This window comes from Microchirus variegatus (assembly GCF_963457635.1).
Source record: "Microchirus variegatus genome assembly, chromosome: 8".
Classification (NCBI taxonomy): Eukaryota; Metazoa; Chordata; class Actinopteri; order Pleuronectiformes; family Soleidae; genus Microchirus; species Microchirus variegatus.
The window spans coordinates 21,065,000-21,092,933 of NC_139809.1; positions in this window are offsets into that span (position 1 = coordinate 21,065,000).

Below are 27,934 nucleotides of genomic sequence, written 5' to 3' on the forward strand. Positions count from 1 at the left end.
TGAATACTCAGGGTTGGTACACTTTTTTTTAGCAATAGTTTTCCATGACTTTTCAATGACTTCTCCATAATCTTTCATTGACTTTCCAAGACCGAAAATCTGTGCCATCCCACAGCCTTACATGGATGTCCATTTGTTTTGACTGCAAATCTTTGTTAAGACTTTCGTCAAATAAAACAACATATGCAGTTTGTTGCCACACGTCTTTCATTATCAGAATTGCGTGTCAAAACACTGCAATGCATTCTGGGTAGCCCTTGCTCCCAAGGGCGGTCTCAGAAAATCTCAATATTGAGGGTGATACAGCCCTTACACTTGCCCCTCAACATAATTTTTCTGAGAAAAAGCACTTGCACTAACGGGAGCGTGCATGTTTGAGATTGAGGGTTAAGATTGAGAGTTAAGCAAGGAATTGGAATTCACTCTTTGTCGTTGAATAGAGCATCTCAAAATCCATCTGAGGACTGGAGCACATATAAGACATTTTTTGGTTCGCATTTATAATGTCAGCTTAATCAGGAAAAGGGAGACTCATTTAAAGTAAATATAATAATTTATTTGTTTGTGATTAGTAGAACATTACTAAATTTAAACAAGTGTTGTCTCGTCTTTGGCCTGTTTCAAAACACAGGATAAGGTGTTGATATCATTGTGCAATGGTGAATGGTTGACTGGTAGAAGAAGCTTAGAGGGTATAGGCTGAAATTTGGGACCCATCATCAGTCGTGCTCCTCTAGATCTTAGGGTTTTTTGACCTTTAACCCCATACACCCTCACCAGAGACGGCCACCTACAGGGGGATCAGTCCTGAACCTGCGTCCCGTGCCCAATTATTCTTGAGAGTCACCTTGTTGTCAAGTGGCATGGGACTATACACACCGGGGGCGTGTCCATTCACACAACTAGTACCAACTTACATTTCACAGACTCACAGCGTCCAATTAACCTCTGAATGTTTTTGGACTGTGGGAGGAAACCAGGGGTCCGTTTCACAAAGCAGTTTCAACAAACTCTCAGTCTAACCCTGAACTCTGAGTAGATTTACTCTGAGATAGGAAACTGAGTTTTCAGTTACACAACAGCCGATTTGATTTAGTTTGTTCAACTCAGAGTAGTTTCACCAAGTATAAAAAGACAGGATCAATGGAGCCCCGATTCACCATGGCAACGGGGAAGCGGAGGGTGACGTTCCTCATGCCACTGGAGTTGGAAATATTAATGTTCCCATACGGTGAGTTTGAGCATGTTTTTAGAAGGAAGTGTAACACCACTGCAGCAACAAAAGAGAGGGAGACGGCGTCGGAGATCATTGTTGCTCGGGTCAATTCGTACATTTAAATGTCGTCCTTTGCACAATCACAATAATATTACAGGGGGAAACTGCTTGAGTTGTAGACTATTCATTTATTTCATTTGGGTGTAATCCCACGGGGGAGAAGTGCAGTTGGCAGCAGTTTAAGATGAAACATAAAAAAATTGTTCAAACAGGTAAGACCTCGACATAATCTCATGGGATTAACCTCATTTTGATCATGTTTTACTTAAAGTAAATATGAAGTGGCTGTTTGATTGTACAGTTGTTTTGTCCCCAATATAATGATGTTTTCACACATAAAGGACTTCTCATTTATATCATGTTCAAGTGTTCTGCATCTCTGACATTGTTTAAAAACTCCCATTTGCAAAAATACAAAAACATTTGCAACACACAATTTCTGCTGGGATGTGAGAGCATGACTTTGGTTGGTAATGTTGAAAATGTAAGGACGGATTAATTTGTGAATATAAATGATGGACTGTGACGTGAAACAGTTCCGCTCAAAAAGAAAAGTGTCTGGAAATGTAAGAACATCTATGAGGTCTGATAATCATCTCCTGACGAATATTTAATTCTCTGCACAGTAATGCTGCATCTTCATCCACGGGATCACTGTCAAAAGGACATGGTAGTGAAAATAGTCACCACCTAATATAACTTCTAATGTAGACGCAGAACTATATTACGCCAAAACTCTGCTGACTGAATGAATGAGGAAATCAAATACCGTATGTGGCTGAAAGAGGGCGGAGACAGAGAGAAACTCAAGGATTGTTGGTCCCGACCAGGTTAGGTTCATAGAGCATGTTACCATGGTAACTGACCAAGAGCTTAAGCTACCTCTCTCTGTGAAACAGGCTAGAGTTACTCCTCTTTCCCTGGTTTGACTTACCTCCCTTTGTGAAAAGGAAAACTCAGAGTTTCCCTCATTTCAGTGGTTGCAGACTCAGAGTTTTCACTGAGCCTGCTTTGTGGACCAGACCCCAGGGAACCCCAACACAGCAACACGACGACGTGCCTCAAAATACTCAATATGTGCTGCCCATTTCTTGTATCTGAACATTTCTGACCTCTCCAACTCCTAGTTTTATTATCAAAAACAACAAGTTCATCTCTGCTGTAGAGCATTGCCTTTTGTTTTTTGTTTCCACTTTCATTTAGACAGTGTTTGTGGCTGATATTTCCAAAGAACATTGAGCTATGTTCCTCGAAGTTATTTCAAAATCAGGAGCACTGGTTTTCCTTTGGTTCAGTCAGAGGCAGCGAGGCCAGATCCACTGTCAAAACTGTACAAATCATTGTTCAACATCCTAATAATAAGTCTTTGAAGTATTGTAGCTTATATTTCTTCTGACTGAGGTCGATTTTCTCAAAGTCTTGCTTCCGTCTGGTACACATCAGAATGTGTCGTTGTTGATTTGATAAAAAATATTCAGATAAGCAGATGGAAACAGCTGGGCCTGTTTACAAACAGACAAACAAACAGGACCTTCCCCTTAAATCTTTCAACTGTCTGAGACATCTTAAAGCAGTTAAGTGTTAAAGTTGGCTATATTTCTTTTCTTAGTCTTGTTATTCATTAAAACTATGCATACTCGTTAAATATGGCCTTGTGCATGTTTAAATGGTCACTGTTACTATTCACACACATCAAACCTAAACAAATATTGAAATCCTGACATGAATTTGGCCCTTTTGCGATACATCTGTCATATTATGACTGATGTCTGGCATCAGTTTTTGTTTCTTATTGAAGCAATGTCATAGTCAGCTCTGCACACACTGGATGCCCTTAGTAAGTCATTGATGTACAGTAAAAGTAAAAGTACAAGTAAAAACTGGGATGAGGCAATTTTTTTCAAGTTTAAGACAAACAGGGCCCAAACAGAGGTAAAAAACAAACAAACAAAAAAAAACTTGCTTTAATTAAAGGTGACATATGTAAGAATGTGGCCAACAACGGTTACTACATTCAAATTCAAAATATCGAGATCTCTTAGGTTTCGTTTTCTGATGTAACTGGCAACCTGTGGTTGCGTGGCAGCTGAGACTACTAACTTTAATGATTGGTATACGGCAGTAGGTGGCGCCACATGACGCCAAAACATGATTTCAAAACATAAACATGATTTTCAGTCTGCAAAATATTTTTTTTAATGCAAATATTTTGGCTGTACTGTTGTCGTTGGTGAGTTGAGTTTGTTATATGAACATTATTCCTTATTCATATTAGACATGTTAGACATTACACAAGGATTTTATGACCAGTTGCTTTAGATTTATTACATAATGCACCTTTAAAAATAAAAATAAACGGTAAAATGTAATGTACAACGGAATATTATGGCCACACTGAGAAATTTTTTTTTGAGAATAAAGTTGTTCTGTACTCAACTCGCCGGACCGTAAATTTACGACTTTATTCTCCTAAATTAAGACTTTATTCCCGAAGTCTGTGATAATCACACCCACAGGTGGAACTCAGACACAGGTGAGTCATATCAGGGCGAGGCTGACACAGAGACAGAGAGGCAACACTTGAGTACATCTTCAGATGACTACTTTTACTTCAACTTGAGTAATATTTCATCAAAGTATTGGTACTTTTACTTGAGAGGAGGGACAATACAGGAAACAGGAAGAAACTTTTAAACGGAGGTCAACTTCAAAATAAGCTCACAAGAAAAAACAGAAAACCAGAAACTAAGAATTTAACAATGTAAACATCAGAAAACTTGAGAATTCAGGGGTCAAACTTCAAAGGCCATGACAGTGATCATAGTTTGTTTTAAGTTTCATATTTGGGGTCACAATATATGATTTACGTGAAATTTTAATCCACACATAAATAAAGTGTACGTTTGTAAGTGCACATTCATGCATCCACACGTGCTAAATGTGTTTTCCTCTATTAGAACTAATGGTAAGGTTTTTTTTATTATTATTTTTACCCTTGATACATGGAGTGAGAGTGAACTTAAAGGATTTGCCAACTCATGACACAATAAAGCAAACCAAAGAATGGCCCCCTAATCCCCCACTCATTTTTACAATGTTGTTATCCAGTTGATCCTCCTTAATGGAAGATCGTCCTTGATGGAGGACCACACTCTGGATGAAGTGGGAAGCTGCAGAAATATGAATGTTTTTCAGAAGAATACATTCTTCGATAGTGCGAACACTTTCTCTGCAAAAATGGTGATGCTAATGCTTGGATGTAAACAAGAGAGGACCATAGGCACCGCAAAAGTCAAAACAAGTGCAAATCTCCCTTCAACAATGCAAAATGATCTCACATTAAAGGGATTAAGCTCCCACAAAGTGAGAACACTTGCATGTGTTTCAGATACATTTTCAGATTCAGATTTTTTCAGATACAAGTGGCTAATTTATCACCTGTCCAAATTCACAGTCTCCTCTTTTTTTTTTAACGTTTTACTGAACTCATTCCGCAGCTGGTAAAAGGCCGAAGGTAAGTTATGGTGTGTTGTCAGCTGAGATGCAGAAATGTTCTTATAAACTCGGGCTTAAAATGGTCTATGAGCAGCTTTGTGGTCCTGCTGTTGTTTAGAGAAGGAAAAATGCTGTCGGTGCTTGTGTGGGAGTGGCTGGGAAGTGGAGCGCAATCTGTGAGCAATTTTTCTTTTACTAGTAATCATGAAGATCTTTTAGTGTGAGGGCAGTTGGTCTGGGCCTGGTCACCCATGGTGCTCAGACTCTGCTTGACACAGACAGACAGACAGACAGACAGACAGACAGACACACACAGACACACACACACGCACACACACACACACACACACACACACACACACACACACACACACACACACACACACACACACACACACACACCCTTCAAGCTTTAACACCAATGGACTTGAACTGATTAACCAATCTTGATTATTTGAGCTACCATCAGGGAAGTGGTGCTCTAAAACAGCTGGAGCCCAGCTAATTATCAATTATTGTTACTTACTGATGATTAGGGATAAGGATCATTAATTAGATCTCAACAAGACATGTCAACAATCATGGAAGTTCCTCCAGAAAGTACCACTTCCCATGATGATGTTGCATAATTTTTACTTCATTTTCTTTGTGGCTGATTCTCTTATAGTAGCTAAAATGCATAATTATCTGTAAACATATGCTGAAATCCTCCGTGTTGCTGTATGCCTCATTGTCTAAAAACACCTCCTAAAGTATTCAAGCTCACATATTTTCTCCTTTGGCTTTTTCTTCAATGAGACATGACAATAAAACTCTTTAATGCACCGTGAAAGTGAGCACCATAAAAATATATGACCCTGTATTCAGACTGCTGAGGGCATATTTTCAGGTTATGGCTGTGTTGGAATGACATTAACTCTACTGTACATATGTCACATGGCTGTTTTTCACATTATGGTTGTCACTTTGTAATGTACTGTATAGTACATTACCAGCTTACCACGTAGCTGGTAAGATGGCGGACTGCGCACACACTCAAAAATAGAAGTACCAATGTGGAAAAGAGTACAAATGCTTGACGCTGGTGGCATCAATTTTTGAAAGACAATTTTGTACCCATTAGTCAAAGTCTATTTTTGTTTTTTTATCAAAATGGAACAGTTTAAGTACAATTAAATACCGTGTATAACATCTTTATAATACTATGGAATTGTACCCACTGACGGCGAACAATTCTGTTTTAGTTTTGTTTTTTGTTAAAAGACAACAATTATCAATAGTTGTCCACACAATAATTACATTTTGATTGTTCAAACATGAGGAAAAAGCTTGTTCATGGGGTAAAATTGCAAACATACAGAACATTTGTAGTAATAATGTAATGCATTTTATGTTTTACATTTTAAAAGGAATAGCTGAATACAGTATATGTAAAAGGTACACGTTTGTTCCTTCTTTAGATTTAATACACTTGCTCCCACTCTGATAGTCAAAAAATGCATTTCTGGCATCTTCAAGCATCCCGTTTTTTTTTGTTTGCAGCATAGTTTCTGCCCAGCTGCTCATGTCTGTGTAAAAGTCATGTGTATTCAAGGTACATTTACAAAGCAACATTGACATGTTAACCACTCAACATTCCAAACATGTTGAAAACTTCACTCTCACATTTCTTGCATATGTGGTTGTACTGAAGTTTAGGGCTACTCTCATTTTTCCCAATACTACATTTCATCACTTAGTATGAAGTAGAAAAGCTATCGATCAGCACAAACCTGCACTAAGATTGCTGATCATTTTCCCACAGTGCTGATACAGTCCACTCATGTTGTGAAGGAGGACGTGAGGGCAGTCGTTGCCCTATGGACAACTGATGCAACCCCACAGCAATGACACTGGGTGGTTTTTAAACTACAGAGAACAATGCAATTCCAGGATACTACCTACAGGGGCCCCCAGTAGTTTGTTGTCAAGAATCTAAATGTTTTACATTGTAAAGTAAATATGCAGTGGCTGTTTGACTGTACAGTTGTTTTATCCCCAACCTTTTCACACACATAAATGACTTCTCATTCTTTATATCATGTTCAAGTGCTCTGCATCTCCGACTTTGTGTAAAAAAAACTCCCATTTGCAAAAAGACGCAGGGCAACACACAATTTCTGCTGGGATGTGAGAGCATGACTTCGGTTCGTAATGTTGGAAATGTAAAGACAGATTAGGTTGTGTGTGTAAATGATGGACTGTGACTTGAAACAGTACCACTCAAAAAGAAATGTGTCTGGAAATGCAAGAACATCTATGCGCGGTCTGATAATCATCTCCCGCCGAATATTTAATACTCATGCGCAGTAATGCTGCACCTTCATCCACGGGATCAGTGTCAAAAGGACATGCCATGGGAGTGAAAATAGTCACCACCTAATATAACTTCTAATGTAGACGGCAAAACCGACGGCAGAACTACACAAAACTCGCCTGTTAAGTGAATGTATGAGGAAATCAACTGCTGTTGTGAATATAATACACCTCCTCTTGGCATGTTTTCTATCGTTACTCCCTGTGAACCTTATTTATATCTCTGTAATCTAAACAAACAGTGGTTTATTTCAGTGACAACCAACTGAAAACCCTACCCAGTCTGTCTCTAGTACACACACACACACACACACGCACACACACACACACACACACACACACACACACACACACACACACACACACACACACGACACAAAGAAAACACCACCAGACTGTGTTTCCCAGACAAAGTAGGGAGAAAATACAGTCACACTCTGAACAATAAACCCAAGGGACAATTAAGTGAATTTAAACACAACACCACACACAGATACACAGTATGACCAATACGTTTGAAAAAACAGAAAGCTGTGCAGTGAAAGGTATACAGTAAACATGAGGGCTCATTAGACACCAACAAAACACCGAAGCAGAGTGGTCCTCAGTGAGTGACCGGCTGTATTTTGTTTATTTAAGTCCTGAGTGTGTTAGTGATTGGCGAGTGTCTAAGCGTGGGTCTATTTATTTATTTTAGGCAGGAACTCGTAGCTTTGCGGGCGCAGGAAGCGGCAAAGCTGTTACTTGAAAGGTTGGAACAGGTGGGAGAGCAAGAAAAACAATAGTGGAGAAAACACTGAGTCATGAAGAGTCAGACAAGTAAATAATAAAAAAGAAGAGCAGAGGGAAAAATAGAAATTAAAGTTCCATACAAATCCCTGTCAAATTCTATCAGCTCAACCACACAACTGTCTCCGAGTTTCTCATTATATAGCAGTATTTGGATCTTTTGTCTCCCGCTAACATCCTTGCACTGCACACAGAAAATTATTCCTTATATGACAGACAGAGTTAAACAGTCTGGACTGAAAACGCAAAGAAATTACCACAAAAAAGATAAAGGACTCTTTTCCCTGTCCGCCCCTGCACTGCTGCTGTATATACTCAAACACTCCCTCAGTTGGGTCTAATAGTATTGAAGGATGCAGCAATGTATTCATGAAGACCAAATAGAGGCAGATTTATAACATCGACAGTCAGAAAAGTGACCAAAAGTTACTCACTGCAGCTTTAAGCTTTTAGGTCTGAACTCTGTGATTGACCCTGATGAATCTTGGAATTTACATCTTATGAATAAGTTGCCAAAAAACTGTAGGATGTTTATATAGTCCGCTGGTTATGGGGTCTACAATGGTGTCCATGGATCTCAAAGTTATTTTATATGTGAAAAGAAAAGGACACACCTTAGACTTTGCTTCAATTCGCTGTATCTCTTCGTGATTGACATCTATTCAATTCAATTAAATTGCTCAAATTACCAGCCAGTAAAAACTATAGAAGCATCTTTTAGTTTTATTTTGAGTGTGAAGCCTTTCCACACTGCACTAACCAAAGGAAAGCACAAATGTCACACATAGTGCCAAGTGTTTCCAAGTGAAGAACTGCCAGTATCAGCAACACTTTCCATCATGCGTTCATATTTTCTGCACAGGAAAGGAGAAGAAAGCACAGACCACGAAGGAAGGAGTGGCTGTAATCTCAATATGACTTGTGAAAGTCAATGTTATTCTCAGGAAAATCACCAGCAGAGGCATATTTAACCAGATTAAGTTCATAGAACTTGGGGATTTTTTTTGGAACACTACCTCTATAACTCACCCAGAGTTAATAGTTGAACTGACATCTGTCCAATATCTTCATAGGCCTTCACATTCCTCTCCGGTGAAATAAACATCAGTAGATTCCAGTGCAACTCAACAACAGAGCTTCCTCGGCAGAGATGACAAAAAGAGAGATACTAATAAAAAGGAGAGCAAGTAAATTAAGCCTGACATGTAAACTCAGATGGTCCGTGAGTCTTCGAACATAACAAATTGGACAATATCTGTCCCTGTGTAGTTTGAGTGTGTCAGCAGAGCTGTGTGTTGTTCCCCTAAATCAGAGAGCCCTTATGGCACACACTATCAACTGTTTTAAGTTAGTAAAATAACCCAAAACCCCAGACTTTTTCTTTAAATACAATATTTCCAGTTCCTGATTCCGTTATCTGTCAGTGGACCCCATACGTATAATCTCTTTGGGTTTTCTTAGCCTAAGAATAAGTCTTTTACATGTACTTTGGACAAGTGCCTTGGTGTACTGCTGCAATGTTTCTTCAGCAGCCTGAATGGACATTTACTATGCAAACCAGTGATGATGAGGCCAACCTAACTCTTTAATGAGCATTGGAAAGGCAGGGTTGAGCTAAAGGTGCCTTTAAATTAAAATGCATCTTCTGTGATTGGATTGCAATGTGATAGCACCTGGCCGCTTGTAAGTACAGGTGTAATTAAGATTACAGAAAACACATTCTAATACCATTGACAGTGTTTCCCAAAGTCTGGGTTGGGACCCACTGATGGGTCCCAGGAGATTATCTCATTCATATTTCTTGGAGTTTATTAGTTCATTTGTAATTTCAAATTATATATATATGTCACTACATTATGCAAAATGTTGCTCTCATCATGATTGATATTGTGATTTGATCATTTGACATCTTAAATGATAAATGGCTTCCCTTGTAGAACGTTTTGGAAACATGCAGGTATAACCATTACAAATGGACCAGGATTTCCATTTTACCACTGAAAATTTTAATAAAATGTTAGGATGTCGAAGCATTTTTATTAGAAAACGAATTAAATGAATCATGTCTGCCCTCTATTTGTAAGTAATTGCTTTGCTGGTGTGGCAACCCATACTGCTTTGTATTTTTTGATGTGACAAAGGAGAGTGGATAATAAAATTATACTCACCACACCACTGGTCTCACTACAATAGACATTGATGCACCAATTCCACTCACTTAATCAAGGAAATATGGAATAACCTGCAGTTAATATCCACTAACATCTGACTTCCTCTATGAGGTAAGAGTCGGAGAAGTAAATAAAAAAAGTGTGTTTTTTATACACAGTATATCTCAGTGTAAATCAGACAAATCAGTACCAGAGAGAAATCAGCAGAGAGAAAAAACAAACAGTTCTCCAGCCTGACGCCAATGTGTTATTCACCAGTCATGAAGCATTTTCATTACAAAGGGTCATATGTTGGCAGCATCTGACTGAAAGAGGAAATGGAGAAGGGAGGCATGTGCACTCCACTTCCTTAATTGTTATGTGCCAGTGGGGACGGAAGATTCTCTCTCACTCTTTCTTTCTTTCTCTCGCTCTCTCTTGCTCTTAACCACCTTCCCACTTTCCATCTCCACACTGTTTACATGTGATTCATATCTAGACAGAGAAAGCTCGGGGGGAGTGAGAGGACGACAGATAGACACAGCAATGCCTGTGGCCCAGCTAGACTGAATTTGTTGCTGTGTTCTCACAGCTTATCAGAGAGTTTACTCAGTCAGGCGTGGTGAGAAGGGATGGTGGGGGGTATCGTTGCCTGAGGAGGTCCTGCAAACATTGAGACAGGTCGTTTTTAAAGATGGAGTTCTGTGACTAAGGCCTTTAAGGACAAAGTTTTCCATAAACACGGCATCATTTCAGGAAATGCCTTCCTCCACACAAGCCCACCTAAAATGAATCTTAATGCTGTGGTACATATGCCAGGCCTGTAAGTGGCACTTTATTGCTGGTACACCAAAACTAGAGAAGAGGACATTGAGCATGTGAATACCGCTTGTATGCTGTGTACACGGTTTATTTGGTATAAGTATACATTACAGTATCACAGAAACAATGACAGAATGAAGAAATTGTGGCTGTACTTCTAAACAAAGACATAGACACAGATCTCACTTCTGCTACGTGAGTGGACACGTTAGTGATAGCATTTAAGCTAAATGTCTTTATGCTAATGCATTAGCATAAACATTAGCAGACTTCATCATCGCAAACGTTATCCAGAGTTTATGAACACCAAACAGGATTTGTTGTTGGATTATGGATTATTTAGCGGCCAGAAGAGAACAGGACATGACAATAACTAGACACCTTGAGGAACGGACACAGCAGTTATGTCTGAGATGATGACGTGACGCCAGCACCCGAACCTCTTATTAACCTTCTATCTTCTTATGTGGTGAGTTTTCATTAACTTCTTTAATCTACGTTACGTTAGTGTTCATTTAAAGTCACATACAGGGATTATAAAATGTTTTTTGTTCATGCTAGACGCTGTCTTTTAATAATCCACTATGCGTTTAAGAACTTTATGCGGCTGCATTGTTATTAACTAGCTCCAATGCCAGGCCAAACATTTATGGGTCCTTAAGCTGAATTTGATTTGAATCTCAATAAACTGCATTAACTATATTATAGCTGCGTTATTTACTCCATAACCATTGTCACACTTGTTTTTGTTGTTGTTTTTGCATTGGGGGGAGTAAAATCACATGTCCTACGTTTAGTTTGTGCTTTCATATTCAAAGTGAAACACTGTGTGCTGTGATACTGGACTTGAATTGAATTGAAATATATGATTAGCACTATTCAGATATATGAATGTATCTATCAATTATATCTATCAATTATAAAATATTTATCTCCCACACCCTATCACCATGGAGGCCCCCAAGCAGCTGCTTAGTTTGCTTATGCCTAGGGCCGGCTCTGGCTAGCTTAGTATTGTTGTTTTAAAATGCGGATGTCTTGAATAATGTGTGAATGACACAGCTTTGTGTATGAAGTGTTGACAGTGATGCTAATGATTTAGCAACTGGCTGAGAGTTAGCACATCATCAGCTCATTCAGTAACAGACTGATCCATCCACACTACACCACAGGAGTGACGAGTGTCACGAGAAGGCGGATCTGTTAATGTTTTTGTTGGTTAGTCAGTTTTGTTTAGTCACGTTAAGTTCATGTCATGTTTTGGTGTTGGGTTAGGGTCACTTTCCCTTTTATTTTGGTAAACACTCACTCTTACTGTCGTGCTGGCACTGCATCCACCTTGACACACATCCTCCTAATTCCCTCATGCCTTGCACCTGGTGATCCTTAGTAATCACACACACCTGCCCTTGATTTCCTCTTCCCTTTATAATGTCCCCACTTCCCTCAGTCAGTGTCAGTGCGTCGTTTAAGCTACATGAAGAAGTCATTGTTTCAAGTCTGTTTGCAAGTAATTTTGAAAGCTCAGAGCTAGAATATGTTTTGTTATTTTTTATCAATCACCAGTTCATCATAAACTTGCATTGTTTTTCCTTTTTGTTTGAGGAGCAATACAGCCTCATCATTGTTCATTCACCCTGATTCCTGTCTCATGCATTTGGATCCTGGATTGCTACACCTTCTTAACACAGAGCCACTTCAAAGTATTTCATTTGATTTGATATTAGAAATATGTATCTATCTTTGATCATTCTAACTAAAGTATTTATAGTATATTTTGTTTTGAATTTTTATGAAACAACAACAACAAAGATGATGGAAATATGACAACAGTGGTAGGTGGAGTGGAAGGACAAGAAATGATAACAGAATAAGCTACCACCCCTTCCTATAATTTGTTATTCAATTTCAAGTATTAATAGGTTATTATGGCCAGTTTTTATGCATTGAATATGTATTGTTCTGTGTAGCTCACAAATACATAGTATCTGTGCTCCAGCTTCTAATGTGAAGTATCTCATAAAGAGAGGTATTGTTTCACTGACAGCTAGACCAGGAGGGGGTTGTGCTATGCAAATGTGATGATTCCGTCTCTTGGCCATCAGAAATGATCCCTAATGATCCAGAAAGTCCGTGGATCACTGCTATGTAACTTGCTACAATTGATTCTCTGTGGTGTCTCGATTTACAGGAGTCATCTGAATACTTCTCACATGATAGCATGTTAACCTGTCTGTCGTGTTGCCTTGAGGAGCAGACACGACAGTGCAAGAAACTTTGTAAACAGTTTCCAGATAACCGATATTGTCCTACATTTCGTCTCAACCAAAGGCTGCCTTTCTGCCATGTTTTCTATCGCTCGCTCCTCATATTATTGATTGCTTTGTTTCTGGTATATTTAGGATGTCATGGGGTGATGCAAGGGCAAAAAAAAAAAATTTTTCTGAGAAGGTTCACCAAGGTTAAAAAAAAAATCCTTGGTATTTACTATAAATACAAAACAAAAAATACTATAAAATCACACAGAATATATATTTTCAACAACAGTTCATGGGAAAGGACACGTGCAATGTCTCGTGTTTTCCAGTGCACTTTCTTGGCACAAGTTTATATTATTGGTGCTCTTACTGTTTATTCATTTTTCAGTGTGGGATGCAGTGGTGTGGTGGGAGTGTGTGTTCAGTGTGTCAACTCTCTGCATTCCTGAAATGAATCATTTTAAATCACTGCTGCATCCTGTGCTGGCTTCAACTTGTAATTGTGGTCACTCAAGCATAAAGAGCGAGAAAGACGTGAAGAAAGAGCGAAATAAAGAGGGGCAAACAGAGGAGGGAAAACACAAGAAAGGGAGATGGATTTTTTCGATAGTCAAGTAGGTAAATGTTCAGGGTTAGAGACCGTCAGCATTTCAGTGACCTTTTCTCTCTCTTTCTCTGTCTTTTCTGTTCCTTTTGTTGAATCCTATCAATATACCAAGAACCACACGATTCATTTATGAACAAACACCAAAGTCTGTGTTCCTGCTCGTCCACCATCCATTCACTGGAATGTAGGTGAGACATGCAAACAAGCCACAGTTAAAGTTTGACTTCATATTTGATCAAATCACTGATACCAGATGAACTCTGCTGTTTTTCTCTTATCTCATTTACCACTGACTCCTCCTGTCAGACAGTATTTATAAGGCACATATTTCTGCACATTATTATAACAATGGAATGCACTTACACAACTCCTATTAAAGCTTCAGAGGAGCGCAGTGACAATAACATCTGTACCAGTGAAGTGTGACGTCCAATCATAAAGGCCTTGTATGTCAGGTGTGTTTCTAATCTACTGCTTCTCTTTGGGGACGGCTCAGCGTGGATGTGTGCTGCTGGCCAGCCTATGTTGCATGCTATAAATCACTCTATTACACTGTTTCAAACAAATGAAAACAATTAAGAGCAGTTAAGTACCCAATTACAAACAAACTCTGGTTATTGTGGAACTCTAGCATCATTAGAGGAGGAGTTTGACGCTTATATACTCCCCCAAAAAAAACTTAACTGACCAATTTCCGCTAATTGGAAACAATTCACAGCAGTTAGGAGTTTCAATAAAAGTAAGGCCACTTATTGAGCAGTTCAGAAGGGGATCACCATGGAGGCACAGCATGCTTTGCTCGAGAGTGCAAATCCCCAGGGTCTTGGCGAGATGGGAGGCAAGAGCAATTAGGTTCTGTGTATATGTGTTTCAGAGAGTGTTGTGCGGCACATGACTGTTTGAGTGGGCCAGACAGAGCCATAAAAACACCTTCACCTCCATTAGACCATAATGAGTGTGTCAGGCTGCCGGGTGCTGCACTCTCATTGCCACCACACAGCCCAATCTTTTACTGTGGAGGAAATGAGGAGCGATTGGTACAATGACTCACTATGAACTAGACGTGGCATTGGAACAAACCAGGTGTATATTCCTGCCTCATCTGGTGGCTGCTGTGATGCTGATTAACATGCAGGGTGTTGGTGCTGAAACAAGAAGCAAATTGTAGCTTCTGCATGTGTGTGTGTGTGTGTGTGTGTGTGTGTGTGGGGGGGGGGGGGGGGAAGTGAACATCAAACGGAAGGTGATTCCATGGTGGCCCTGTTTCTACTGGACAGGTAGGATAACTTCATGTCTTTGGGATCTGTTGAGAGTATTTGTTGTTTTTCAGCATCAAGTTGTCATTTGACATGTAGTTATGATGGTTCAAGTTTGGGTAATGCATTTTGAGTATCCTCACTCTGCTGTACAAAATATGTGCGTGTGGTGTGTGGCTGCATATCATGGGACCAATAAAAAACTGCAGACCAATGTTTTCAGTCTGGAATTTTCACTCCCTGGCACCATTCGCCCCGTTCCACAATGTTAGTACACACACGCACACACATGTGCGCAAAAACACACACACACACACTTAGAAATAAAAGTGCTAAGTAGAACCATATAAGGTTCTTGCCGAGAACCCTTTTTGGCTCCAGGTAGAACCTTTTTCCACCTGGAAATGGATGGTTCCACCAAGAACCCTTTAAAACCCTTTATTCAGGAAAGGGGTTTTCAAGGGTTCTCTGGATCAAAATGGTTCTTACTGGAACCATTAGTGTTACCAAGAACCCCTGGAAGCAAATGGTTCAACCTCAGCCCTTGTAGAAGGACCATTTTGGAACCCTTATTTCTAAGAGTGCACACACTGCTCTCTCCTACACTGCTACAGCCTGGTAACACCTAAGTGTGTCATGCAACAATAATCTCTAATGGCTGACTGCATGAACACAGATGGACTGCTGTGTGAAAGCACATACAAACCACTATGTGTGCTGTGAATTATCCTAAACAGCTAAAACCCTCACCACTGCTGAATTAGCAGAGATACATGGAATCAAACTGATAAAAAAATAATAATCAAAAATAATAGTTATAATATTAGAGTATAAAGTATAAAAAAAAACTAGTGTTGTACAGTTGTTACTCATTTATATCTTTTACTTTGGTGCCCCAAGCTCAACAGCAAGTGGATGACTTCATGCTAATACAATGATGTAGGACAGTTCAGGTTGAAAGGTTTTTAGATAGTAAGAGAATCAAGGTTGATATGGTCTCAAGGAACCTACAAGTTTAATTATCACAACGATGTTGCATGTGATGGAAACTATGACAAGTTGTGTTTACAGTTGTGAATTAGAGATATATTTATAAACCTGTTTTAGGCTGATTTGGTCACGTACAGAGGAGGGATAGTGATTTATGAGGACCAAGGATGTTGAAGATGGAGCTGCCGGGCAGGAGAAAAAGAGGAAGACCACAGAGAAAGATAATGGATGTTGTGAAGGACATGTTGCGGACAGTTGGTGTAACAGGAGAGGGCAAGATGTAGGCAGATGATCCCTGTAGCGATTCCTAAATGAAGAAGTCGAAAGAAGAAAAAGAAAGTGAAGTAAGATAAAATAAAATAAAATAAAATATTCAGCGCTGTTCCATGTTGTCATAAGTAAGGGTTGCTAAAAACATTCACGGCAAACAGCAGGAAGATGAATGCCATAGTACATGAGCAAAAGACGTAGTCTTCTGGTTTTGAAAAGTGAATTCAAGGAACGGACGTGACTAGCAAGTAGCCATCAGGTGGTGACTACTCGGTTGCAAAAATAACTATTTTTAAATCGACGTCCATAAGAAAATGAGTCTTCTTCTCACTTGATTGATCACTTGAATTTTAGTGGGTGTCAAACTCATTTTCACTGAGGGCCACATCTGTATAATGGTTACCCTCAAAGGGCCAGATGTAATTGTCATACAGAATAAATGTAACCAAATATAATGTAAAATAAAGGTAACTACTCCGTTACATACTGATAAATAACTTTCTGTATTTATTACTTATTCACGCATATACAATGATACACTGCGATCTAGTGGCGATGCCGCCACTTAGCGGGTTATACAATCGCCATGCATTGTGGGAAATGTAGTTTATGGTCAATGCACGCCTTAAAGCAGCATAGACCTATTTTAACACAGATTTTTAAGACTAATCAATCACTCGTAGGCCACATAAAATGGTGTGACGGGCCACATCTGGTCCCAGGGCCTTGAGTTTGACACAACTGCCCATGGCCAAGTAGAAAGGACCTGGGCTTGTAACCAAAGTGTCACAGGTTTAACTCTTGGGGCAGGTCAATGGCTGGGGTGCCCCTGAGATAAAGCTGCTGTTCCTTAACCCAGGCTGTGTGTGTTCACTACTGGAGCTCATTCTCATTCTTCTCACTTGATTTTGAATGTCAGCTATTCTTCAGTAGTAAATGGGGAGTTGTAATGAGTTATTGGTCTCAATCGCTAATTTGAGGTCTTCTTCCGTAGAACATGTCAATTTTGATTTCAAGAAAACATAGATGATAAAGTATGGCACATATGTGGCTTTTTAAATATATTCTCATTTCCTGGTTGGCCTCAGAATGGACTTGGAACACTATTGGAGCCAAAGACTGTGTGAATGTGCCAATGATACCAATGTGTAATTCAGTGTTCAAACATGGATTTATATATTGGGGTAATGTGTAGATGCAATGGCAAATCTTTCAAAATGCTATAATAAATGTATTAATTGTTATTCTCCTCAGGTGAGGAGATGAGTTGTGTTTGCCACAGATTAAAAAGTCGTTTGCCATCGTGCTGCTATTCTTTGGCACTTACAACAAGAGAAATGGGTCATAAATTGGGCAGAAAGGGGGTAAAGCAGTGATAAAGTTTGGAAAATGAAACCCTTTATCTGCTTTTCATCTGCAGTAATGGTCATTAGCTGAGCTTGTGCTAGCTTGCAGTAAAGTTTTTAACCTTTAAAATCACTAGGTCAATCCTTAGAATCACGAGAAGGTTATAAATCTAAAGGTTTTTATTTTTTCCCACATGGGATGGCTCATTAGATCGGAGCAGTGTAACTGAACTCAATGCCAGATGGTTGTTAAAGAGGAGACTCTCAATTAGTAGGCAAACAGGGTCATGTGAGGGCAGTGGGCTTCAAGAGATGGACATACAAAAAGATGCAGCGATATTCAGAGAAAAACAGTTGGCATTGTCAAGTAACATTTAAATAGATTAATGTACTGCTATGGACGTATATCAGACTGTGGATTCCCTCAGCATGGAAAAAGAAATTGTGGGATAGATCCTAATTGTAACATTAGCCAGGAAGTTGCAAGAGTTGACCTGGGGTCCGTTTCACAAAGCAGAAAACTCTGAGTCTGTTAACCCTGAAATGAGGGAAACTCTGAGTTATTTCCGTTTCACAAAGGGAGGTAAGTCAAACCAGAGAAAGAGGAGTAACTCTAGCCTGTTCCACAGAGAGAGGTAATTTAAGCTCTCGGTCAGTTACCATGGTAACATGCTCTTTGAACCTAACCTGGTCGGGAGCAGGTTTTTCTCAACAAACCTTGAGTTTCTCTCTGTCTCCGCCCTCTTTCAGACACACACGGTATTTGATTTCCTCATTCATTCAGTCAGCAGGCGAGTTTTGGCGTAGTATAGTTCTGCGTCTGTTCTGCATCTACATTAGAAGTTATATTAGGTGGCGACTATTTTCACAACCATGTCCTTTTGACAGTGATCACGTGGATGAAGGTGCAGCATTACTGCGCAGATGTTCTTAGATAGATGTTCTTGCATTTACACGCACTTATCTTTTTGAGCGGTACCGCTTCACGTCACAGTCCATCATTTACATACACAAACTAATCCCTCCTTACATTTCCAACATTACCAACTAAAGTCATGCTCTCACGTCATCATCTTCATCTTTCATCTTAAACTGCTGCCAAGTGCGCTTCTCTCCCGGGGATTACACCTAAATGAAATAAATTATTATTCGATTAAAATTATAAATGTAAACTATCTTATTGGGAATAAATCTGTCTCCTGTGAAAAGACCGTAACTGACTTTGCTCAGTCTATTTACACCACTTTATTTTAATATTGGTGATAATGGTAGCTCAATATTTTCTCAGGTGAAACTTGGTCTAAAAAGTTTGAGATCCACTGTCCTAAAGTAACCATGTTCAGACAATAGCCTGAAATATTATAGAGATATAACAGTGATATTAATGTTTGAGGATAAAACAAATATATGCTCCATTATACAACTCTATACAACAAGACTATTTTACAATTTTTGGAAGTAAAACATTTTCACAAAGTTGCATTTCCTTTTGTGTTATGAGAAACTACTGAACGTAAGAACTCTTCTTATAACCTCCTCTTTGCCCTCAAGGTATGGCATTGTCCCCTCAAGCCAATCTACCATTTCTCTGACCTCAACCTTAACCTTAAACCAACCCCCCTAAAAAACAACTCGTTGTTTTTCTTTTAGCTCCATCCACCGTGTAAAGAAAGGCCACCTGGGAACCTGTCACAAGTCTCTGCTTTAACTTCTACCTGTGTGATGACCCCAGCATGAATCATGACCTCAGTCCTGTGACTTAATCACTTTTGAAAAAAGTGATCCTCACAGGAAGCAGCACTTAACAACCAGGAAGTTCAGATAGAGGGACAGCCTGAGGCTGGTAATCAATCAAGAGGTGTCTGGTACAGGGTCACTTTTGTGTGTGTGTGTGTGTGTGTGTGTGTGTGTTACAAGCATTTATTGTTTCATACGTAGGCTATTGTTGTATGCACCGAGGTCATCTCTGACTTTTAAAAATGACCACACCTAAGATATTTGAGCAGTGTTTTCACATCTTGAGTGATATCATGGCTAAAGTAAAAAAAAGAAGTCCAAAGGTTGGAAATCATTGAATGAGAGGCTGAGAAATAATTCAGTCTTGCGCCCACGTCATACTCTCTCACAAACACTAATATAGTCACACACACTTACTCTCATACTTTCTCACAAACACTACTATAGTTGATCTATATTTTGTTTTATTTAATAAGCATACAATGTTAATAAGCATACAATGTTATGCAGAGGTGTACTTATAACAATTTTAAAGACAAATTATGCTATTTATAGCCGCAGGGGAGAGTGGGGGGGACGCAAAATGTTTTCTTCATTGTAAGTGGGGCATGACAGAAAATAATTGAGAACCACTGGTGAAAATTAACATGTTTTGAAATACAACCTTAAATTCTTCGTGATGCCAAAGGTTTTGAATTTATTATCCTAATCCACTGAAAAATGTACATAAGCCCTGTAACATTGTAACTTCTAACCACATAATAAAGTACTTAATAATAAAGTAATAAAGTCTTTACTTTGTTACTATCCTTAAGTACATTTTTCATATATCTGTACTATTTTCAGGCAATTTTAATTTTTCCAATATATTTTATATGTTACCCCCCATTTGTATCATAAAATAAATAAAATAATAAATTAAAATAATAACCAGATGGCGTTGGTTAAAACAAAGTCTTTTATATATGCTGTCATGTGTACAAAATTAAAGAATTTCAGGCAAACGGCAACATAAAGAGACTAACTTGTGGTGTCACATCAAAGAAATTGTCAAAACTGAAAAATAATTCCTTAAAAGCAGATTTTATGTAATTTATTGACAAAACAAAAAGACAAAAACAAACTGTGTTGTAACTCAATTCCATACCCCAAAATGTGCAGTCTTCCAGAACCAACCAAAAAACAAGAGCCTCAGGATATAAACTCTAAAACTCTAATAAATGATGTGTAATACAAAGATACAAGACAAGATAATCAAATATCTGCTCCCTCACATTTGATCAATGCCATGTCCCAGCTGAGAAACAAGGTGAGTCGGAGGCAAGTAGAAGGAAGAAGATCAGCCAATCATCTGACGGGGATGACACACCTGGTTTACAATACTGAAACACACTGATTAAAGTGATACTTACCATTCTTGCATGTCTCACAGCACTTAGTAAAAATTTACTGTAAACCTGAACACCTCCACCTCCCTCAAAGTCCCACCCTCCAGGAATGGCAGCAGCTATGCGCATGCGTGATTCATTAGCAGCCTGGACATAGAGTGGTGAGGTTATCGTTACTCTGACTGTAGGCTTGGACTGCGGAGGTTACTGTGCTTTGGGAGGTGATCCCAGCAACACATGCTGCTAGTTGAGCTCAGTAACTGCAGAGTGATTCGTGCTTTCACATGAGAGTCTCCAGACACCACAAAAAGTCGGTAGATTTAGTGACAAAGTCGCCATGTTGTTCTCTGTCAGAGATGCGAGCGACTCACAAGCTGTGACAGTGAGGTAGCTCCGCCAATTATTTTATTTGGTCCGAATAATTTAATTGGTCATACTTTTATCATAATAATATGAGAATTAAATAATGATGAGTTTCAAAATCTGGTGGGTTTATCTTACATTTAAGAGTGCCATACACTTATGAGGAGCAATTTAAGATTACAAAAGAATAGTGTAAAAATGCAAGAAAGGTAAGTATAGCTTTAACTGGCAGGAGGTCTCACTGTGTATTATCCATCCATCCATCCATCCATCCAGCTATCTTCACTCGTGAACAAGACCCCAAGATACTTAAACTCCTCCACCTGAGGCAGGATCTCTCCACTGACCCGGAACGGGCAAGCCACCTTTTTCCGGTCGAGAGTCCGGTAAAAGGACTGAACAGAACTGGTGACAAAGGGCAGCCCTGCCGGAGTCCAACATGCACTGGGAACAAGTCTGACTTACTGCCGGCAATGCGAACCAAGCTCCTGCTCCGGTCGTACAGGGACCACACAGCCCTTAACAAAGGGCCCCCGACCCCATACTCCCTGAGCACCCCCAACAGAATGCCACGAGGGACACGTCCACAAAACACATGTGGACTGGTTGAGCAAACTCCCATGAACCCTTGAGCACCCTGTGAAGGGTATAGAGCTGGTCCAGTGTTCCGACGAAAACCGCATTGTTCCTCCTGAATCCGAGGTTGACTATCGGCCGAACTCTCCTCTCCAGTACTCTGGAATAGACTTTCCCTAGGAGGCTGAGGAGTGTGATCCCCCGATAGTTGGTACACTTGAAAAAGGCCGGGTACTCTGCACTGCCGTTGGGCCTGTAAGCCGAAACAACAGTGAGAGACATACCTCCCACCCAAGGCGGAGGGACATGACCCTTTCGTTCTGTGGAGAGAACTCCAACACATGGCGGCTGAGCTGGGGAGCTATAAGCAAGCCCACACCAGCTCGCCGTCTCTCACCTTGGGCAACTCCAGAGTAGTAGAGAGTACAGCCTCTCTCAAGGAGTTGGGTTCCAGAGCCCAGACTGTGCGTGGAAGTGAGCCCGATGTCTCCATAGCATAGAGTTGTTGTCCCGCGATTGTTCATACTGCACAGACCCCTTAGGGCCCTTCATGCAGGTGGTGAGCCCACTTGAAGAGCCGCCCACGTCCCTCTTTCGGGCCGAGCCTGGCCGGGTCCCGCGAGCAAAGACCCAGCCACCAGGCGCTCACCTGCGAGCCCCACTCCCAGGCCTGGCTCCAGGGTGGGGCCCCGGTAACGCCAATCCGGGCGTATGTATTATTATATACATAAACATTTGAGTGATTTTGACACATATTGCCTCAGTAAACAACAGCTCAGTTTGGCTTCACTGGAACTTTGACTCATCCAATGTGTATAAAAATGCTTTGATGAAAAGCATGTTTTTAATTGCTCTCCTCATAACATTAATTGTGAGACTTCCTCCATTGCTCTGGTTTAGGAAAAATACCACAAGATGTATGTCTAAGCTTACAACACAAGTAATGGTGTTGTGATTCACTGACATAATCACTTTTTCTTTCTTTCTCTATAAAAGATAAATGTTTCTCCATGTGTCTTTCCTCTTTAAATGCCTCACTTTTGCACTTTATTCTCCCTAAAAATTAGATATTCACATTCATCTTATCCATCCTATAATCCAACAGTCTCTCAGGGCAGAAGCGGAGAACGTGGGTTGTCAGCAAAGTGGGGGAAACAGCACATCCGGGGGCCTGTGGCATTTGTGGCTGATTTGAAATAGATCCACTCCCTCTGCTGACGGTCTGCAAAAATCAGATTTTGATTATGCAGCAGCCATAAATCACATTAATATGGAATGTACTTCAGTTGATTGGTTTCCTGCTTTCATGTGCACACACACGCACACAGAGAGAAAAACATGCAGATGTATCATACATATGAAAAGATTATTCTATTTATTTTTTTTGGGGGGGTGGGGGTCAAGTCAAGTGTATGGGTTGATATATCACACCTGTTCCAGCAGCTGAATGAGTGAAGTGAGTGGACAGCTCTGTAATGGACATTCTCCTGCTGTTTATAACTTTTCTCTCAAGCATCTGAACACCCCAAGTTTCCCCCCAGCTCTCCCTTCTCTTTATGCTGTTTTCGCAGACCTCTAATGGATGTGAGCTGGTAGCTGTGCTTAATGTGCCGTGTCATTGTATGCGACATGTCCTGCTTTCATCGTACCGCCTTACTGTATTACAAAATGTGTGTACATTCCATGTTACAGTTTGCCATAGGATCCGAGTCATGGGGCTAAATTGATTTCACAGCCTCTTCATTATTGTCAGCTCCTTGTGAAGGTCTAAGAATTGAAGCCCAAATCAGATTTGTAAGCATAGCCAATCAGAATCTGAAATTCATGACCAACTATTTATATTATACATTGCAAATGATCCGACCCGATCTGCGTGTGTCCATATTGACATTGTCTACTTTGATTGTCCACATGGATTTCTACAGTTACAGGCCACGCGCCCAAAAAACAAGTAGTCTAAATAAAATGAACAACAGAAATCTGTGCCTGTTTCTGTCCTAAATCGTTATGTGAAGCTGCGGCGAAAAACATTCTTCTGATTGCAAAAAAGTGACAGAAACATTTTTAAACTATTACTGTGTCATTCTTTAAATGTATTAACTTCCGTCTCTCAGGAACTACATCGCTCTTGTCGCTGTGAGCGACACTGAAGATACTTCAGATTGAAACAGATCTGTAAAAATTAGCTCAGAATCGCATTTGAAACCACCCGAAAATCAAAATAGATAAAATCTGGATAATCTTACAAATGTGATTTGGACTGTAGTCTAAACAAGGCTTAAGAAAGTGTACGTTTTACCATCCTTTTTAAACAGTGTGCACAGTATCAAGAGGGATTTCTATGCCAACAATGTGTCATATACTGCTTAGACATACTGTGTTGTATTTATATGCTTATTCCGATGGCTGTTAGCTAGTTGCTGTGACATCCAGTTTTTATTTTTCAGGCACACCCACCCAACATGTTAGTATGATTAAAACTTGCCCCACAAGAAATTGTTTCACTAAGCATATTGCCAAATGTGAACAATTAAAAAAGTAGCTATATTATTAAAATATAGGTTTCAAATCAAGTGGTTTCAAACCTAGTGGGGTTGATTTGGTCAGAATATAAACGTCTTCCGTGTTAAACCTCCTGTTCAACAAAGATGTCATGAAGTCATGTTCACCTGCTTTGGTCCCCACTAAAAGGTGTGTGTGAGGACCAAAGCAGCTGAGCCTGGTTGTTCACTAATTTTGTGCGGCAATGGAATTCATGATGCAAAATTTAATATATATATATATATATATATATATATAGACAAACTAGAAAAGCACTGGGAGAGCGCAGACCTCCGCCAAGGCAGCTCAGTGCCTACAAAATACACCCTGCTGGCGGGCCTGGGTCAGGCAGGGAGTGTTGTAACCAGTGATAGAATCTACAGATAACTTGTTCCAGGTCCCATTGTGGACATTTCCTAAAAATGTCATCCAAATCCGTCCGTGACTTTTCGAGTTATGTTGCTAACTAACAGACAGACAAAAAACACATATGGTCCTCACATAATGGCTAGCCATGGCAAAACAAGCAACAAGTAGGCCGAGGGACATTTAGAGTTTTTTTCAGATTCTGAATGCTTTAATTTTCAATGTACAGAGCCTTGAGATGATGTATGTTGTGATTTGGCGCGATACAAATACAATTTAATTGAATTTTTTAAATTCTGGGAAATATCATCACAAACATTGTTTCTGCTGTGTGGAATGGAAAATTGCAATATCATTGTAATCTCATCACCCACCACTATTGAACTGTTGCTTTTTCCCAAAATGTTTGGCCCCCTCCTGACAAGACGAGATGCCCCCAGGACATTTAAAACTCAGAAAACAGATATATTCAGTATTTAAGTCCAGTTTTTGTCAGTTAATTAAAATTAAATCATCTCTTTTCTCTTTTAAAAAGTGTGTGATTCATGCTTTCATGACATATTATCTAGTCTACTAATGAGCTGTATGCTGGTGTCAACCACATCCCTGGCACACTTTAGTCCACAATGCAGCTTGACTTATAACCAGAGCATGTAAACATGATCACATCACCCCCATTCTGCCCTCTTGGCACCTCAGAATATCTCAGACATCTAAGAGTTGAATACTCCCACAAGGGCACTGAGGTCTGCAGAACAGCTTCTCCTCATAAAACAAGGCAAAAAAAACCCCAGAGATGACTGAGCAGTGCTGGCACCCAGACTGTGGAATGAGTTACCCATCCATGTCAAAGTGGCCCCCACCCTGGAAACTTTAAAATCTTGTCTTAAAACTCACTTTTACTCCTTGGCTTTTAAATTGATTGATTTATTTCTAATAAATAAAGGAAAATGTATAATCTTCTCATATACAAAGTAAAACAATCAACAAATAAAAATGGACCTTAACCCTGCATTTAAATGATGAATCAGCAGTGTGGAAGCCTTAAAGACATATACATGTACATTGTAAGTTGACCTTTATTTAATCAGGGGAGAACAACTGAGAGCAGGACTGTGCCCTTCATATAGGACAAGTTATACAATCAAAATGTAAATTACTGATTTACATTGTTAGCATATCTACACAAAATAGACAACAGCTTAATGCTAGATACAAGGAAACTGCAGAATGTTCAAATGAAACAAACAGATAAGCATGTGCACACTTTGATGATGATAAAATGACAGATATTTAACAATGTGTCCTGTGGCTTTTTTGCTATATGTAACTAGATTAAAGCCAATTAGATTAGGATTTGGATTTTACACATCTGCAAAATGAGACTGGGGCTGACTAAGTATTTTCTGTATCCATTACAGCTGCGGCCACAGTATATCCTGGTGCACGACTGTTTCTTTGTGGACATCAAAGAGATATTTGCTCTTTGCAGTGCAAACTTAGAGCTACCTTGTTAACTAAAGAGTCAACATATTAAAGTGAGACACATTTGTAAGGCTCTCCTCTTGTTGAAGGTCAGTTAAAAAAGGAGGTCAAATTACATTGATAGAACGTGAAGATAAAATAATTATACTTATTGTTGTTTTTCATTACCATAGATTGAGCCTTTTACATTTATATCAGGAGCCGGGTCAGCTCTGATCCAGCCATTTTGGATCTGCATCTGTTACGTTTTGATGGTAAGTGAAGGCTACATAGAGTGAGGTGAGGGATATTCAGCTGCAACATGTAAATGTTATATATAATGTTATGTAAAATTGATCATTTTAACACATTATACATTTTATAGGCTTTTTATTATATTGGCTTTTTGTCCATACAGAACCTACATTTTTGAACAGGGTTCTGAGCGTGGGAAAATCTCTAAATGTCACTGTTGCGTTTTTCCTGTTGACAATCAGCGTGCTACTTTGGGAAAATGAAGATGTCATAGCACCACCTCTACACTGTCTTGCACTTTGCTGTTGCTATCTCATTTGTCTTCCTCTTCTTGTGTTTGGAGATAGTTTGGTCTGTTTGCGTTATGATAATATTGACCTTTCTTTTATTCTGTCCCTGTTTCTGTGACCATAAAATTATTCAAAAAAAGTGTTATTTTTAAAAAGTTATTAAAAAAAACCCCAAAAAAAACGGGTGTACATGGCACGCATGGTTTATGTCCATGCTCAACGTCGTCTTCGTTTTTGCTATGTTTATGTTACAGTGCCACAGGCCTTGCATGTGTACTACAGCTAGACGTATGGTGATGTATGTATACTGTTCAGCATGGAGAGAACAGAGGGAGCTTAACTCTTTCAAGGTGTGTAACATGATCCACTATATACTGTACGTCACAGTCTTTTTATCGAGAAGTCTTTTAACATGTTCTTTTATGTTTGGTCTGCTCCAAAATTATTCAGCAAAAGAGTTTGAATTCTCAAGTAGAAAAGCATCATTGACCAATGCGACCATGTCAGTGCTGTCCACTGAATTTAAAGCCATTTCTTCAAAAACTAAACATTACCTTCAGTACTTCAACCCAGCGACCATCAGACTGCATTTTGTTAATTTTATTTTCAATTCCTCCTTGAAATTGTATTTATTTATTCATCATTGTCTTGTAAATTGCTGTCTACACTTAAACTTGCTCATACAGCCACACGGGGGCACCGGCACGACATTTACCAAGACTCTTCTTATCTTCGATAACCATTGCCCTGTTGTCCTCTCAATTTCCTGCTTGTTTATTCCTTTGCAACTGAGATATATGAATGTATGTATGTGGTTTGGGGGACTGTTGTAATTGAATTGGCCTGTGGCCTGAACTTGTTTTGGGGAGTTTTGCGTGGATGAAGAAATCTTTTGAAACAATGTTATGTTTACGCAAAACCTTTTGAGAAGAAAGAAAAGAAAAGAAGAACATAGCAAAGGTAAAGTTTCCGTGTGGACAAGGCACAAGAGCAGGGGAGACTGAGGGGTCCAGAGCTGAACGCACACCATGTATAATAGATCTCTTTTGTGTTAGCGCTATCTTTGGGGCCGTGTTTAAGCTGCATCCCTGCTGACTTTAGCTGCAGCAGTTCTCAAGACCCTGTGAATGAATGTCACTGTTGTAAAGCTGGTTTCAAGGGCCCAGTCTCCTCTTTGATGCGGTGAATTTTTATTATGAGCTTTAAAAGGAAATGGTATGTTGACTGGGTCTGGGGAGTGACAGGAAGGAATGGGAGGACAGATGGAGACAGAAAGGACTGAGACCTTTGATGTATGGTTTGTGACAGAGCTTTGGGGTGATGTGTTTGATGTCTGTGAG